General features: G+C 56.4%; 1 protein-coding gene across 1 annotated transcript in view; it reads left to right on the plus strand.

Moving 5' to 3' along the window:
* Positions 1–15,128, plus strand: part of CMIP (c-Maf inducing protein) — a 205,983-nt gene that overhangs the window by 114,121 nt on the left and 76,734 nt on the right. The gene's annotated exons all lie outside the window — the stretch shown is intronic.

The raw sequence follows: 15,128 nt of genomic DNA on the forward strand, positions 1-15,128 counted from the left end.
GTCTAGAAAGTTCTTGGAACTCATTACATTTATTCAGAACTTTTTAGAAATTGAAGTGAAGTTCACATAACATGCAATTAGCCACTTGGTGGGCCTTTCGTACTGTCACGGTGTCTTAGACACCCCGTTTATCTGGCTCCAAGGCACTCTCGTCACCTCCAAAGGCACCCCGCCTGCCCCCCCCCCCCCGGCGCTCGTTAAGTCACTCCCCAGCCCTCGAGAGCCACAGACCTGCTTCCCGTCCGTCTGGGCTTGCCCATTCTGGATGTCTCGTGTAAATGGAGCCATACGCGCTGAGGCCTCTCGTGTCTGGCTTCTTTCGCTTCGCGTGGCGGTGCCAGGCTCGTCTGCGTTGTCGCCTGCGTCAGTGTGAGCTCAGCCCATTCTGTAGAGAAGTTCACGCCAGACCACAGAGCTTGCAGATGCCCTCCACTGAGCAGCGCGCAGGCTTCTTCCCTGGCCCCTGGCGGCTCCTCTGCCCGGGTCGCCAGCCTGCCCGTCGCCCGCCTAGAGGCCCAGGACGCCACCCGAGTCTGTAGCCGGGCCTTCCCGGCCCAGCCCAGCTCTCTGGTCTCACAGCCACCCCCCATTGTGGAGCCGCCCTGCAGTGACGCCCGCTCCCCACCTCCCTGGAAGCTGCCTCTTTCCGTCCCCTTGTCCCAGCAGACTCCTGACTCGCTTCCCCAGAGTCAGCCTTGCAGAACCGGTGGTCGTCCTCTCCTTCACGCCCGTGGCAGAGCCTGCACCCTCGTGCGGCTCTGCGGTCTCACCCCGTGCCAAGCTCGCCAGACCCCCGTTGTCTGTGAGCTGCTGGAGGACAGGGCTCAGGGCGCCGCCGGTCTGCTGCGTGAACGAGGGGCCTGGTGAACGAGCAGCTGGCGTTCTGACCCTCGGCCATCCCTGCCCCCTCTTCCCAGCACCTGCGGTTCGTCCCTGTGTCTCTTACGTGTGCGCTTGCCTTTCTCCAGAAGGGATTTGGGGTTTGCTTGGGTCTAAACAGCTGCTTGTAGTGAGTGGGGTCACTGCATCTAACCTCCTGACTTCAGGGGTTCCTCAGAGGTCAGAGTTTGGAATCTATTGTGTTAAGTAGGGTGCTGAGTAGTAGAAGGTGACTTTTACACCACTGTTTTGATAACTCAGGCTTAGAAACACTCTTGATGGACGGGGCAAGACATCCCCCCGTGTTCCTTTATGCCTGAGAGGGAAGACCTGCTGGGACTGCTGTGCGGTTCTTCCTTGTAGAGGTGACGACCTGTGACTATTCTGATAGCAGCGTCAATAACTGAAGGACATAGTTTGTTCCCGGGTCACCTGGTTTTCCAGTTGCAGACACACATAGCAACAGCCATCTTTGGGGGCAACCTAATGAGTCCCTCTCTACAAGGCCTGCTCACGCATGTTGGTCCCCCCACTGTCTTTTGCACGGGGGAATCGGATCCCACCTTCCTCAGCTGTCCTTTGGAATTACAGCCAGGCATCCGAGGAACTCCGTAATCTGGATCGTAATAGTTTTCTCCAGCTCATCTCCCTCAGTCTCCCATCTCTGCTGGATAAACTCCTCTTCACCCTGCAAAACCCGAGTCAGAGAGCTCACAGCCTCTGACGGCTTCTGGAACAGCCCTGGGTCTGCATTGGTCAGCTCCCCTTCCCTGGGCTTGCCGTGCCTTCCGTTCTGCCGGCGTCACACCCGTGGATGTCTGATGATCTGTGGCCTATGACTCCCCCACTCAGCTGCGAGGTCCTTAATTCTAGACTTTTTTTTTCCCCCCTTGGAGCAATTGCTTGACGGTGAATGAGAAGGTATCAGTGTGGGTGCTTTAAGTTGGTAAAGGAAGCAAGCAGATAGATGACCCATAGAGGGGCGATGGCTGAATTCTAGGGATTCACATACATCCCTTGGGACCCAGGGAAAAGGGAACAGTCTTCAAGACCAAACTTACAGAGTTGGTTGGTTTGGGGTTTTCAGTACAGTGTGTTCCACTGGATTTGGCATCATCAGTGGTCCAGAATGCTGCTGGGTGGAGAGAGAGGGGTGAGAAGGGGGTTGTGCACGACCCATCGCCACGGGCGGGAGTCCCATGGGCTGCACCTGGACGCGGGAGCAGCTGCTTCCAGCTGGTGTCTGTTCCACTTCGTTCATTCCCAGGCTGTCTCGGCTATTAAATATTTTTACTATCGCTTCTGTTTATTACGTCACAGATAGGTTTTGTTTGGTAGGGAGTATGCCTGAGGGTCAGATCATGAGGTGGTTACCCTGCGTCACGTCTGGACATGAGGGACCAAGACTAGGTGGCCCACTTGACCTCTGCACGCCCAGCGCCACTGCATAGACAGTCCTTGGCTTCCCAAGCGTCCACATAGACGTCATAACCATCACGGTCCCAGTGACCATCCTAGCGGCGACAGAAGGCAAGCTGGCCGCCCGAGGCCTCTCCGCCGGTGGGCTGCAGAGCCGGAATGGGGGGATCCAGGCCCCTGGAGTCCACATCCCAGATCACCTGGCTTCCTGAAGTGGCCACCCTCTTCTTCCAGGGGAGCAGGTTCTGGGTTTTTTGTTTTTTGTTTTTTTTTTTTCCAGTCTTCATTTTTTTTTTTTTAAGAGCAGGTTTACGTTCACAGCAAAATCAAGGCAAAGGTACAGATATTTCCTATGTACCTGTGCCCGGCCTGTGCAGCCCCGCCCTGGTGGCTCCTTCATCACAGTTGACGGACCTGCACTGACACGCCACCCCAATCCCCTAAAGCCCGTTGCCTGCCTTAGGCGGCGAGGGGCCCCTCCTGGTGTTGTACGTTCTGTGGACAAATACGTAATGGCTGTGTGTCCACGACTATAGTATCACAGAAAACACTTCTCACTGCCCTAAAAAAATTCATCCCTTCCTCACCCCTTCTCCCCGCAACCCCTGGCAACAGCTGATCTTGTCACTGTCTCCAGATTTCTGCCTTTTCCAGAAGGTCAGATTGTTGGAATTAAACAGTATGTAGCCTCTTCAGATTGACTTCCTTCCCTCAGTAACAGGCATGTAAGCTTCCTCCTTGTCTTTCCATGGCTTGGTAGCTCGTTTCTTTCTAGTGCTGACCAGTATTCCACTGTCTGGACGTACCACACGATATCCACTCACCTGCTGAAAGACATGTGGGTTGCTTCCAGGCTTTGGCAGTCACAGAGAAAGCTGCTGTAAGCACCCCAGCACCCCAGTAGGTGTTCACGTGGATATATGGTTTTCAGAAGCAGATTTTTAAGCAGTGGTCCTCGAGATCCCACCTCTGGGTGGGTGAGCGAGAGCCTGCACGCGTCTTAAAGACCGTTCTGGCCCTGTGGCCCAGCTTCCCTGGAGAAGGGTCAGCAGGTCTGTGTGCAAGCCGCTGGCCTGTCACACGGCCTGGAACCTTCGGGTGGAAGCCTGCAGCCCCCAGGCAGGATCTGAGGCAGAACAATCAAGGATTCCCCACTTCTGATTTGCAAGGCGCCGGCGGTGGCTGCCAGCCATGCTTCCCTGAGAGCAATTGTGCTTATTTGTCTAAGCCTGCCTGCCTCCTGGAGGCTGGCGGCTTCTCAGAAGCTCAGACGCCCGCCGTGTGAGACGAGGTAGCTAAGGATCTCACAGAAGGGGCCCCTTGATCCCCAGAGACGCCGATCAGCTCGAGCCTCGTCTGGCTGCCCCAGCTCTCTGTTTAGGCGGAAAAATGGCAACATGGCTTTGCATTGCTTTTGTTTTCTGACCAGGAAGCGCACACAAGTCCTTCTCATGGGATAGACACCCCCCGCTTCACTGTCCTCTCTCTCTCTCCTTTCCTGTTCATGGATTAAACCTCCTTAAGAGGCTCTAGGTGGGACTGTCGATCAACGGGGCCCCTAGAAAGGGCTGCCTCCATGAACTCTGACCCTTAGTAGGAGGAGCTGGTTAGCCTGGTCTCTTTTGGGCACCATCTGGGGGTCTTGTTTCAGGCTGGGGTGGTTCGCCTCGGGAACCAGCGCGTCCCAGTGGGTCTCCGTGTGGTGCTGTCCGTATTCTGAGCTTTCTTTCGAAACTGTGTGGCCACGCCAAAGCCCGGCCTCCCTCCTGCCCTGCTTTCGTTTCACTTGAACTTGTAGCCACTTGACACCCTATGTATTTTGCTTATAAAATGCCCGAACTCAGTCTTGCTCTTCAGCAAATTTATATTCATAGGAACGGCATCTGCCCACATTGGAAAAGCAGTGTGCACACGGACAGAGCTTTTTCTCAGTCTGCAGGCTGTGCCGATGGGCAGGGGTGGGATTCACGCTGTGACCGCCCCCCAGCCCAGAGTGTGCCTGCCACACGTGGGCACTCTGTCAAATGATGCGGCGTGCCCGGCGAGGAGGTGTCACAGTCATCCTGCCAGCCCCCACCAGGGTCTTGGCCCGTTATCGGAAACCGTCAGTCCAAAGGAATGCTGTCTTTCAAAGGACACGTTTTCTGTTGAGTTGTATAAAATACCTACAGAGAAACCCACGGCTCCTAAGCCTGTGCCTCAGTGGATCTGCACATTGACCGTGTCCTTTCACGGTGTCCTGGCTTAGGCCAAGAGGGTGGCCACTCCCGAGACCCTACTGGGTCCCCTTCCAGCCACCCCTCTCCCTTAGAGCGACCACTGCCCTGCCTGGGCCAGCGTCTGGACCTTGTGTAAACGGACTCTCACGGTACAGACTTCTGTTGGTGAAACTCATCACCCTGCTGCATAGACGTGCAGTCCTCTGTTCTCACGGCTGTGTAGCTTTGCGCTGGGTGAACACACCTTCATTTTGCTACTCGCTATCGATGGGTGCCTGTGAAGCGCTGCTGTGCTGCAGGGGACATGGTGACGTGCGGGGGCCGGTCCCGGAATGCAGAAGGTAGGGGAGAGGGCTTTCGCGAACGCTGTGAGTTGCTTCCAGAGGGCTGGGGCCAGGTCCTGCTCTCACTAGCAGTGCTGGTTCCCTCATCCTGCTGTCACTGGCCATTATCATTTCCCCCCAGTATTTTTCGTTGTGGTGGTAAAACATGCATGATGTAAAATTGACTATTTTAGCCATACAGTTCTGTGGCATCCGTCCGTTCGCGCTATCATGCCCCCATCACCACCATCCTTCTCCAGAGCTCTTTATCTTGCAGAACTGAAACTCCGTACTGATTCAACAGTAACTCCCACCACCCGCCTCCAGCCCCAGCCACTGGCGGTCTTCCTACTCTCTGTCTCCACGAATTCGACTACTCTAGATTCCTCATGTGCGTGGAGTCAGACGGTATTTGTCTTTTTTGTGACCGTCTCATTTCACTTGGCATAATGTCCTCAAGGTTCATACATGTTGTAGTGTGTGTTCAAATTTCCGTCCTTTTTTTGGTTTGCTTTTTGGAATTTTCTAGATTCGTTTTTTTTTTTTAATTGATTGAATTACAGTTGATTTACAATGCTGTATTAATTTCTGCTGCACGGTAAAGCGACTCGGTTTTATATATATATATGTACACACACGCACGCGTGTTCTTTGTCATACTCTTTTCCATTATGTTTATCACAGGATATTGGATACAGTCCCCTGTGAATCTGGTGTACAAATATCTGTTTCCCGTTGCAGTAACTACTTTCCAGTTGTTTGGGGTACATACCAGAAGTGGAACTGCTGAATCGTACGGTGGTTCTGTGTTTCATTTTTTGAGAAACCTCCAACTGTTTTCCACAGCAGCTGCAGCATTTTCTGTTCCTACCAGCCGTGCCCAAGAGTTTCAGTTTCTTCATATCCTCACCAACACTTGTTCATTTTCTGGGTTTTGGTTTTAGTTTGATTGTGGCCATACTGATGTGTGTGAGGTGCTGATGGTGTCTTTTTCTTTAAGCCGTTCTGGTAGGTGTATAGAGATCCTTTGGTGGTGTTAATCTGATTTCAGAAGCATGAAGGCGTAGTGACTTTGTCCGGGTGCCTGCCTAGAGTCTGGATTGTTCTACCCTGGGCTGTGGCAGCTGGTGCTGGGCCACTGTCCGTGTTCTTCGGCCATGGTGAGGCTGCTGGCGCACAGAAGGTGCACCGTACTCGCTCGCGGCGTTCAGTCCTTGTTGGGAGAGCCAGCCGCATGCCGGGCTTCCAGGGGGGTTGAGCTGTGGGAACTTCAGAGCCGCACTTGTCCCGACACGTGTGGAACCCCCCCCCCCCAACCCCCAGCCTGTAGGGTCTCCTGTCTCTCTCTCTCTCTTTGCAAGAAAAGACCTGCTCACCTCTTGCAAGTTCTTGTCCACAGATCGGATCACACTCCCAGATTCTGTCTCACAGAGTGTCGGAGACGGCAGTAGCTGAGAAACGTCCGGGGCCAGAGTAGCTGCCGGCCATGCCCCGGTGCAGCCCCTCTTCTGGGAACCCCGGAAGCACACACACACTCCTGAGGGGCACGCAAAAGGCCAGCCTCGCAGCCGTGACCAAACAGGGCCACGTCCGCCTTGCTGCAGCTAGCACAGGGCAGTACCTTCTGGAAATGACAACTGACAGAGAGAAGAACTCTGCGCCAGGCCCGCCCGTGCGCGGCCTGGGCCAGGCTTGAACCCATGGGCCACCCCCAGCCCCGCCCCCGAGGGTGTCGTTGGCCGCCTTTCCGACCTTGCGATGTGTTGGGAGCCAGCAGCAGCCACACGGTTTCTCTTTGCTCCGTCTGCATGTCCAGTTAGAGCTTTTCCTTGGTCCACGTGTCCCTTGTGCTGATGGGCACACCTCCGGTGACTTCAGCGGATCCCAAGTAGGCCCCCAGGCCGGCCTGTGTAGTGTCAGAGCCGGCGTCCAGAACAGACCTAGGGGCACCTCGTGCTCTGCATCCCCAAGAGCCTCTTCCTTCCCCTCTGCCCTCTCTTCCCTCCTCTTCCGCTTTCTGCAAGCCGGCGGCTGCTCCAGGGGCTTCTTTGTTACCAGCATCGCAGGGTGGAGCAGCGAATCCGGGGATTAGACAAGTCGGGACCCCAGTCTTGGCAGCTGACCTTGCCTCCTGGTGCCTCATAGGCCCATCTGTAAAATGGGAGGAACGGGGCCGCACACCTCAGTGTGTTGATCGCTGATGCTTGCAAAGGCCTTTGCGTCGTCAGGCTTTGTAAAAAGGAGCCCAGCTCCTTCTCTCCCTTAGGCTGAGAGTGGGGTGAACTCGGGCCTGGCGTTCTCTTATGACAAAACGTAAGTGAAAGATGGTTTCCACGTGGGAAGGTTATATGCTGACATCTCCCTGGAAGGAAAGTGAGGAGAGAGAACGGTCCACTCATTTCTCCCGTCTGCCTGTCCATCACCTGTGTACACTCCTCTTAGAAACAGCGCCAAGGCCACTCCGGCACCCCCTCTGCCCGTCTTTGTTGATAAGGTGTTGCTGGAACGCAGGCACGGCCATTTGTCTGCTATCTGCAGCTGCTTTCACACCTCCGCAGCACTGTTGAGTTGTTAGGACAGAGGCCACGTGACTCACAAAGCCTGAAGAATTTACTGACCGGTCCTTTGCAGAAAGTGTTTCCCCACCTCTGGTTTAGACCGAGGGCTGGAGTGCCAGGCCGGGCTGCACTAGTGACTGGCGGCGTGGCCTGCGTGTGTGCCAGTCACTTCAGTCGCGTCCAGCTCTTTTCGACCCTGTGGACTGTAGCCCACCAGGCTCCTCTGTCCAGGCAAGAATCCTGGAGTGGGTTGCCATGCCCTCCTCCAGGGGATCTTCCCAGTTCAGGGACTGAACCTGGGTCTCCTGCATTGGCAGGCAGGTTCTTTACCACTAGCGCCACCTGGAAAGCCTGGCAGCGTGGCTTAGGAAGAGAGTTACTTCGCCTTTCTGGGCCTCAGTTTTCTTAGCTGTAACGTGGGATCACAGCGACACCCATCTTGTGGGTCCTTCTAAGGAGTCAGTGGGAGGACGACCTGCACGGGGCACACAGACGGCCCTTGATGAGGACAGTTATGCGGACACAGGCAGAGGTGGCAGGGTCCCTGTCCTCAGGAGCACAGAGCACAGGATGGCACTGGGGTGGGGGCCCAGCCTAGACCCCAGAGCCAGGTGGCCCTGTTTCCAGGCTGTCAGAGGCTGCAGCTTTCCCCTGGCCGACTCGCACCGTCAACTGGCACGTCTCAAGGACATGGCCGTGTGCCCTCCAGTCCTTGCCGACATCTTCCATCCGAAACAGCAAGCGGGTTAAGGCCTGCCTGACAGCAGCCTGTGATCTGGGAGCTAAGTTAACACTCAAGTTAACCCCAAAGTGTCAGTTTTAACTCTGCGCCCGCTCCAGCCTTGGGCAGACACGCCCTTTCCTCCTGGAGCAGCATCTGTGCAAGCTCGGTGAGGAGACCCGGCCTGAAGGGAACAGGGACGTCAGCTTCTGCCACGTGAGCCACAGAGAAGGTTTCTCGGAGGCCCGGCCACATCCTCGGCGGCTCTGAGTCCAGCTTTGAGGAGGGTGCTGCCTCCCGCAGTTCTCAGAGGCCCGGGAGAAATACTCTTGAGAAAACCGAGCTCCATCCCCACCTGATCCCACCCCCGAGACTCAGGAATTGTGTTCTCCTTAAGGCGTGGGTACGTGAGAATAGCGGCCCTTAGACGAGCTCGTGTTTACAGCAGACCTCCCGGGAACTCCCCACACACCGATGTTCTTGGATTTAAGCAGTTTACTCGGTGGCCCAGGAGCAACCCCACTCCCAGATATTTCCCCAAGTGGGAGCTCTTGTTCCCCTGTACCCCCCGCCCCCCGTAAGTGCAGGAATGTTCCCAGCAGCTTCCTACACGGCAGCCCCAAACTGGAAATAGACTAGGGTCCGCAGACAGCGAGGGTGCGTAGGGAGGCAGACGGCGGGCAATGGAAGAAGCTGTGGGCACACGTCTGCACAGACAGGATGCCGAGCAGGAGAAGCCGGGCACAGGCGCATGGGCTGCGCGCTTCCAGCTGCAGCAGCCCAGGGACCCAGCTCTCGCGACAGATTGACAAGAGCGGACACTGCCAGGCAGTCCTCCTAGGATGGGCTCGAGGGGGCCCGCCTCATGGGGAGTCGCAGACGGTCCATGTCTTGACCTGGGCAGGCTTGGCCTAGGCTTATGCAAAAGTAAATGTGGTCAAGTATTTGTGCTTTTTTCCACTTGGCTGTTTATATGGTCTGCCTTTGTTTAAAACAAAAACAAGGGAGAGAGAGGGGGAATATCAGAAATTAGAGGGTTGGGCAGTCAAGGCTGAGCCCTGCTCAGGGTCCTGTCCGAGGCCTCCCTGGGAGTCCTTGTCCTCCAGCCATGTCCTGAGACCGGGGTAAGCACACCGTGGGCCTGGAGACCCTCCCTTCCCTCTGCCAGGAGTGCCTGGCGCTGCCCTGCCCACCGGGTCGAAGGTCGCCTCTGGGAAGCCCTCCCCAGTGTTCCAGCGCGTTCCTTCCCCTGGGCCTGCCCTTTGTACCTCACGTCGGCACCAGGGTGCTTATCACCCTGTTCTGTCATTAGTTGTTGCACCCGTGACACACACCCCTTCCCCCCACCGCCCTAGTCAGGAGGCCCCCTCCTGTACCCTCTGGTCACCTTGGGGCTCCTGGGCCATCGTCTCATGGAGCAGGCAGGGGACGTGGCACCGTGGACCACACCTGGCCTCTGAGTCAGCGATGTGGCCTTTGTGCTGAGCAGCTGTGATGCCCCAGGCCCCCCTCTACTGGATGGGGGCACCAGCCGCTCCTGTTCCCACGGGCCTCCTGAAGAGTCAGTGAGGAGGCGCCTGGGGAGTCTGTGATCCTTGGGACATTTGCCGACCTGCTGGTTGGCGGTGTACTGCCCTTGCGTTTGGCCCTCGGGTGCCTCCATCAGCCATTCCGATCAAAGACTCCCCAGGGTGGCACGGCTCCCCTAGGGCCCCGGTTTCCATCTGGCTTCCCATGCCCACGCTGGTGGCCGGGGCTGGAAGGGTCTGAACGTGGAATTATCAGCCCTCAGCTCTATTATTAAACTTCTTGAGCTGTTTGGCCATAAAAGGGGGCAGCTGCCATGGCTGGACTTGTGATTAATGGGCCCGAAAGGGCCTCCTGACTGTCTTTGCAGAGCGCAGTCCGTGGAGAGCAGCCCTGGCCGGCCCTGGACTCAGGGCCTGCCCTCTCAGCCCGGCCTCTGCTCTGTCGAGGTCTATGCAGCAGGGACCAGGAGCTGGTGGCTCTTCCTTCTGTCCTGCCGATCCCACGGTCCCCTGGGTGACCCTTCCTGGCCCCCAGGGAGGCCTGGGCTATTGCAGGGGTGGTTGATGGGACAGGGCAAGGTGAGTGGCCCGGGGCAGGCGGCCCAGAGCTCCTGGGGTACCTCTAGACCCCAGACCAAATGTCTATAACTGATGAAGGCCTGCTTGGCGTCAGTCATCCAGAGCTGGCCAGTGGCCTCCTATGTGCCAGGCCCTGCCCACCAGAGTGCTCCTCTCTGGTCTACCTTTTTGGAATGATCCATGGTGATGCAGGGCCTTGGAGAATGTTTGTGCAAGAGGCCCTTTTCCTTCTTGTGTCTTGAATCAGCCCAGAGCCTCAACTTGGGGGCCTGTGGACGTCATGATTCTCACTTGCCTCTACAGAAATCCCCATGGAAACCAGCAGGCGGGCAGCCCTGGGCGGGAGGGAGGGGTTCCCCAGAGAGGCAGGGGGAGGCGGAGCCTGGAGACCTTCTGCCAGCCTTAGGGGCCGAGGTCAGAGGCTGTTGGGGTGAGGGGGCGGGGCGCCTGTGGTCGCCTTGCTCCCTGCCTCACGGGAAACCCGAGAAGGTCCAGGGTTTGGAATGTCAGCTTTGAAGGCTTTTGGGGGTCCCTGGGAACCTTGATGGCGTCCCTCCAGACCCTGCTGCCTCCAACAGGTCCAGGTGCTGCGTGATCAGGAAAGAAGCTCATCTCAGAGACAAAAGCTGGAGGAGGGGCGGCGGGGCGGGGGCAGGAAGTGGTCTCTTCCTGGCCTGTCTACACCAGACCCCCACCTGGCCCCTCATCAGTCTCTGAGAGCAAAAGGACAGAGGCAGCCCGACCTGTCCCCCAGCTTCCCAGGAGCAAGGACCCTGCTTGTGGAAGGACCCCACCCCGCCCCACCCCGCCCCGCAGAAGGACCCCCCGCAGCCTTCTGAGATACCAGCACCCTTGCCCTGCAGGTATATCGCAGGCCCTCAGCAGCCCACAGGACCCAGCCAAGCTGGTGCCCCAGGGTAAAGGCCCCCGGTCTTAGCCAGGGCCCCCCAGTTCTCCCTAATGAGAGCAGTTTGGCAGCAACATAAAATATGCTCTTACCCTTTGTCCCAGTAATTCCATTTCTGGGAATCTGGCCTAAGGAAGTAATCCTAAACACGGGGCAGAAAAACGTGCTTCACAGGGACGTCCGTTGTGGCGCTGTGTATGTTAGCGCTTGGCGGGACCGCCGCGCTGTCTGGTGGAGGGGGCCGGAGTGGCGATGAGACTCGCGGGGTCGAACATTGGACAGCTCCTAAAATGGTAGCTCCGAAGACGGGGTGGGCGTGTGCTGCAGCATTGCGTGGCAAGAGGCAAGTCACAGAACTATATGGACCTTCCAAAAGTGAGGTGTTAAAAAGCAACACAGGCGGTCTGCCAGGTGCTCGTGAGCGGTCTTGATAACAGTTCTGTCTGAGAGATTTCGTCCTATTCATCATCTCCTGAATTACCTGGAATGTTCGTGCGTTGCCTTTCTTAGTCGGGGTTGGGTTGTAATTTACATTGGGTGAAATCCACTCTGCGTGCGCACATCTGTGGACTTTGACGAGTGTGTGTGGTGAAGTAACCCCCACCACCGTTGAGACAGACTGTTTCCGTCGTCCCCAGCGGTGCCCCCACTCCCGCGCCCCTCGGTGACCAGTCCCCTCGCCCCCCTGCTGGCCACTGCTGGTCTGAGCCGTTGCTATAGTTCTCGCTGTAGTACCGTATTCCAAGATGTCATACGGTACTGACAACTCGTCATCTGCTTAATGTTCTCCTAAGAACAGCTCTTAGAGTGAGTTTTCCTCGCTCCCCTCAAGCAGAGAATTTAATTTCTCCTTTCTATCTAACTCAGCCTCTACCCCATGCAGGAATCTCCTCCGCCGTAGCCCTGATCATCGTGTTCAGATTACCAGGGAATTATCAGTCCTCTGTAAAATCGTCCCGGCAGTGTGAAAGTACCCAGGCTCACACCTGCATCCAGAGAGGGGCGGGGGTCTTCCAGTCCTGGGCTGCCCATTCCCCTCGGAGACCTCGGGGGCTCCTGTCCAGGGCCTCTCCACGATGCCGATGATAGTGTCAGCAGTGGCGGTAGCAGCAGCGGGGCGCCTTTTTAGTGAGGCTTTTGTGTCAGGGCAGTTTGAAATGCAAAGGAAAGCTGCATGGACATACAGAGAGCTCCCATAGACCCCACACCCGCTTTCCCCAGTTGTGTTTTCCGTTTGCGGGGCCGGGGGTGGGGGTGGTTGGCCTTGCTGGGTAACATGCAGAGTTTCAGTTCCCTGACCGGGGATCGAACCTGCGCCCCCTGCCTTGGAAGTGCCGAGTCTCAACCACTGGACCGCCAGGAAAGTTCTCCGCCCCACCCCCCCAGTTGCTAACTTCTTACAAAAGCACGAGACGCTTGTCACAGCTGGTGGACTCACACTGATGTGCTGTTATTGACGTTCACACTGTGGTTTCCGTAGTTTCCCCCCAACGTCGTCTTTCCGTCCCAGCATCTCATACGGGCCTCCAGTCCATTCAGGCGTCTTGCCTGCGTAGGACTTGGCGTGTTTGGTGAGCACCGCTCAGGTGCTTTGAGGGCTGTTGCTTGGTGGCAGTTTGTCTGATGTTTCCTCGTGGTTAGACTAGAATTGCGGCTTTAGGGGAGGAGGATCCTGGAGATAAAAGAGTCCAGTGTTTCTCACGATAGTTTATTTTTATTGAGTTTTCCACCATGTTCCAGATGCTGCGCTGAGCCATTAGCAGGTTGGATCCCCTTTCAATTCTGTTTTACCTAGTAACTTCTCATTCTACCATCGGTGGAAGTGGTATCGAGAGAGGCACGGTAACTTACACAGAGACCCACAAGTAAGGGGCTCAAACACAGATTCATTCTCCCAAGTTTTGCTTTTGCCAGTACTACTTCAAACAGCAATACATCTGCCTTTTTTAAAAAAAACAGTATGTGTTTATTTATATCCAGTGTTTCCCGAAAATGCTTGTGCTGAAACTTCTAATCAAGGCCACCTTGAGACAGCTGCAGCCGGGTCACGAAAAAAGCAGGCACGGGTGGTCAGCTGTCCCCCCATCATGCTAAGCCCCACCTGTCGTGGCCATCTGGAGCGGGTTCCCACGGGCTTGGTGTGGGGGTGGGCTCCAGGCAGTGCAGGGCCCCTCCATGTCTCAGTCTCCAGGAAGCCATGGTGGGAAATGGAAGCATCCAGGCTTTCTGCTCATGTGCCCAAAGTGTGACTCCAAACTGGCCGTATGCTTGATAATCAGATCCACCCCGTGTACTCACACTCTGTACCGTTGTGGGATTTTCTAATGGGTTTCTGTACCCGTCGCTGGGTGTGGCCAGGTGATTTTCAGGATGCCAAAGCGACTGTGTCATAGCCTGTGTTCTTAGACTTCTGTGTGCATCAAGGGGACCGTAGGCTGGGGTTTAGGAACCAGCCAGACCATGAAAAGGCAGAGAGGTGGTTGTGGGCCGCCAAGGAAAGACCTTCAGTGCATCCAGGCGTGCAGGCACCATTGCTTTCTAAAGGAGAGTTCTTTAACTTACTATTTTTAATTTAATACGTAAAACTGGTAACCAAAGCCTCTTCCCAAGTATGTTATGCGTGGATGGGCATTTTTTCACTTAGGAAAATCTTCCTTCGTTTGTCAAGGAGGTATACTCATCACCTCCTAAACACCAGGCACATGAAACAGGGCAGGTGAAAGTTCCCACTCGCGTTGTGCTGAAAACACCAGCGTGGAGACAGTCAGCGGGAAGCACAAGCCTGTTCACAGGAATCCCCGAGGCCCCTGGTGCCGCTGGTCTTCTCAGGACAGGACGTGCGGTCGGGGCTGAGTCATTTGTGCAGAATATTGAGAACGTGACGGCCGTGGAGCAGGGCAGAGGGGCCATGGGGATCCCACGCGTTTGCCTTTGGGATGTATTGGCAAACCGTCTTGGCTGGACACCGAGGCTGCCTGGGTTGGTGCCAAGGGGTGGGCCGTGGGCCGGAGAGAAGGGCCGGGTGAACTTGGCTCCCCACCCCCGCCGCGGTCTGGGCGGCCTCTTGGCTCATCTGGACCCGAGGAGGACGCTCCAGGCTGTTCCTGCTTCCGCCCACTCGGTCCGCGCAGCAGTCCAGTGATGCTGGAGAGCTCCCCGCAGCCCTGCCCCTCCTGCCCGTGGGCACCCGTTCCCGGAGCCCTGGCGGGCCTGCCCGTGCCTCCGGGTGCGGCCTGCCCGCCTCTCCATGGCCCTTCTCACCTGCCCTGCCTCACTCCTCCCCAAGCGAGCGCCGCCAGCTTGTGGCCGCCCCCAGCGCTTTGCGCTTTCCCGGCCTCGCCCCTCGGTGCTCACGGCCGGTCCTGGTTTTCTGTGCCGCACTCACTGCTCTCCCGTCGCTGGGTGTTTGTGTCTGTCTGTCTGTCTGTCTGTTGCCTGTTTGCCCCACTGGGCTTCCATCGTGTTCGCTGCTAGATCCCACGCAGCCTGCACGGGGCCTGGAAGGTAACAGGTGCTCAGTTACGTGTCAGGTGACTGACGGAGTGAGTGAATGAATGAATTGGTCCATCAGTCCCTCTGACTACCTGAGTGTGGGAGCTGATCGTATCAGGGAAATTTGAGGCAGCTGAAGTCTTCAGCCCTTTTCTGTCCCTCAGCCGCCGCCACCACCGTATCTCAGCTTTGGCGGATAGGAATTGAAAATAAACAACTTGGTGGGCAGAAGCCAACACGGTACTGTAAAGCAATTATACTTCAATTGAAAAATAAGTTTAATTTAGAAAAAAAAAGAAAGCCTCATGGAGGTCCTCAGTCCTTAGGAGAAAATTCGCTTGCTGGGCCCCAGATTTTACATTGCTTGTGTCAGAGCTTACTGATCAGGTTGGAGATCCCTGAGCTAGCAGCCAGGTGGCCCTAGGCCAGTCAGGTGACCTCCTGAGTCTCGTTTTCCTCATCTGTGTAGCGGGGACAGCCCGGGACCTGCTCTGGGCACGAT

The sequence above is a fragment of the Capra hircus genome, chromosome 18 (assembly GCF_001704415.2).
Source record: "Capra hircus breed San Clemente chromosome 18, ASM170441v1, whole genome shotgun sequence".
Lineage (NCBI taxonomy): Eukaryota > Metazoa > Chordata > Mammalia > Artiodactyla > Bovidae > Capra > Capra hircus.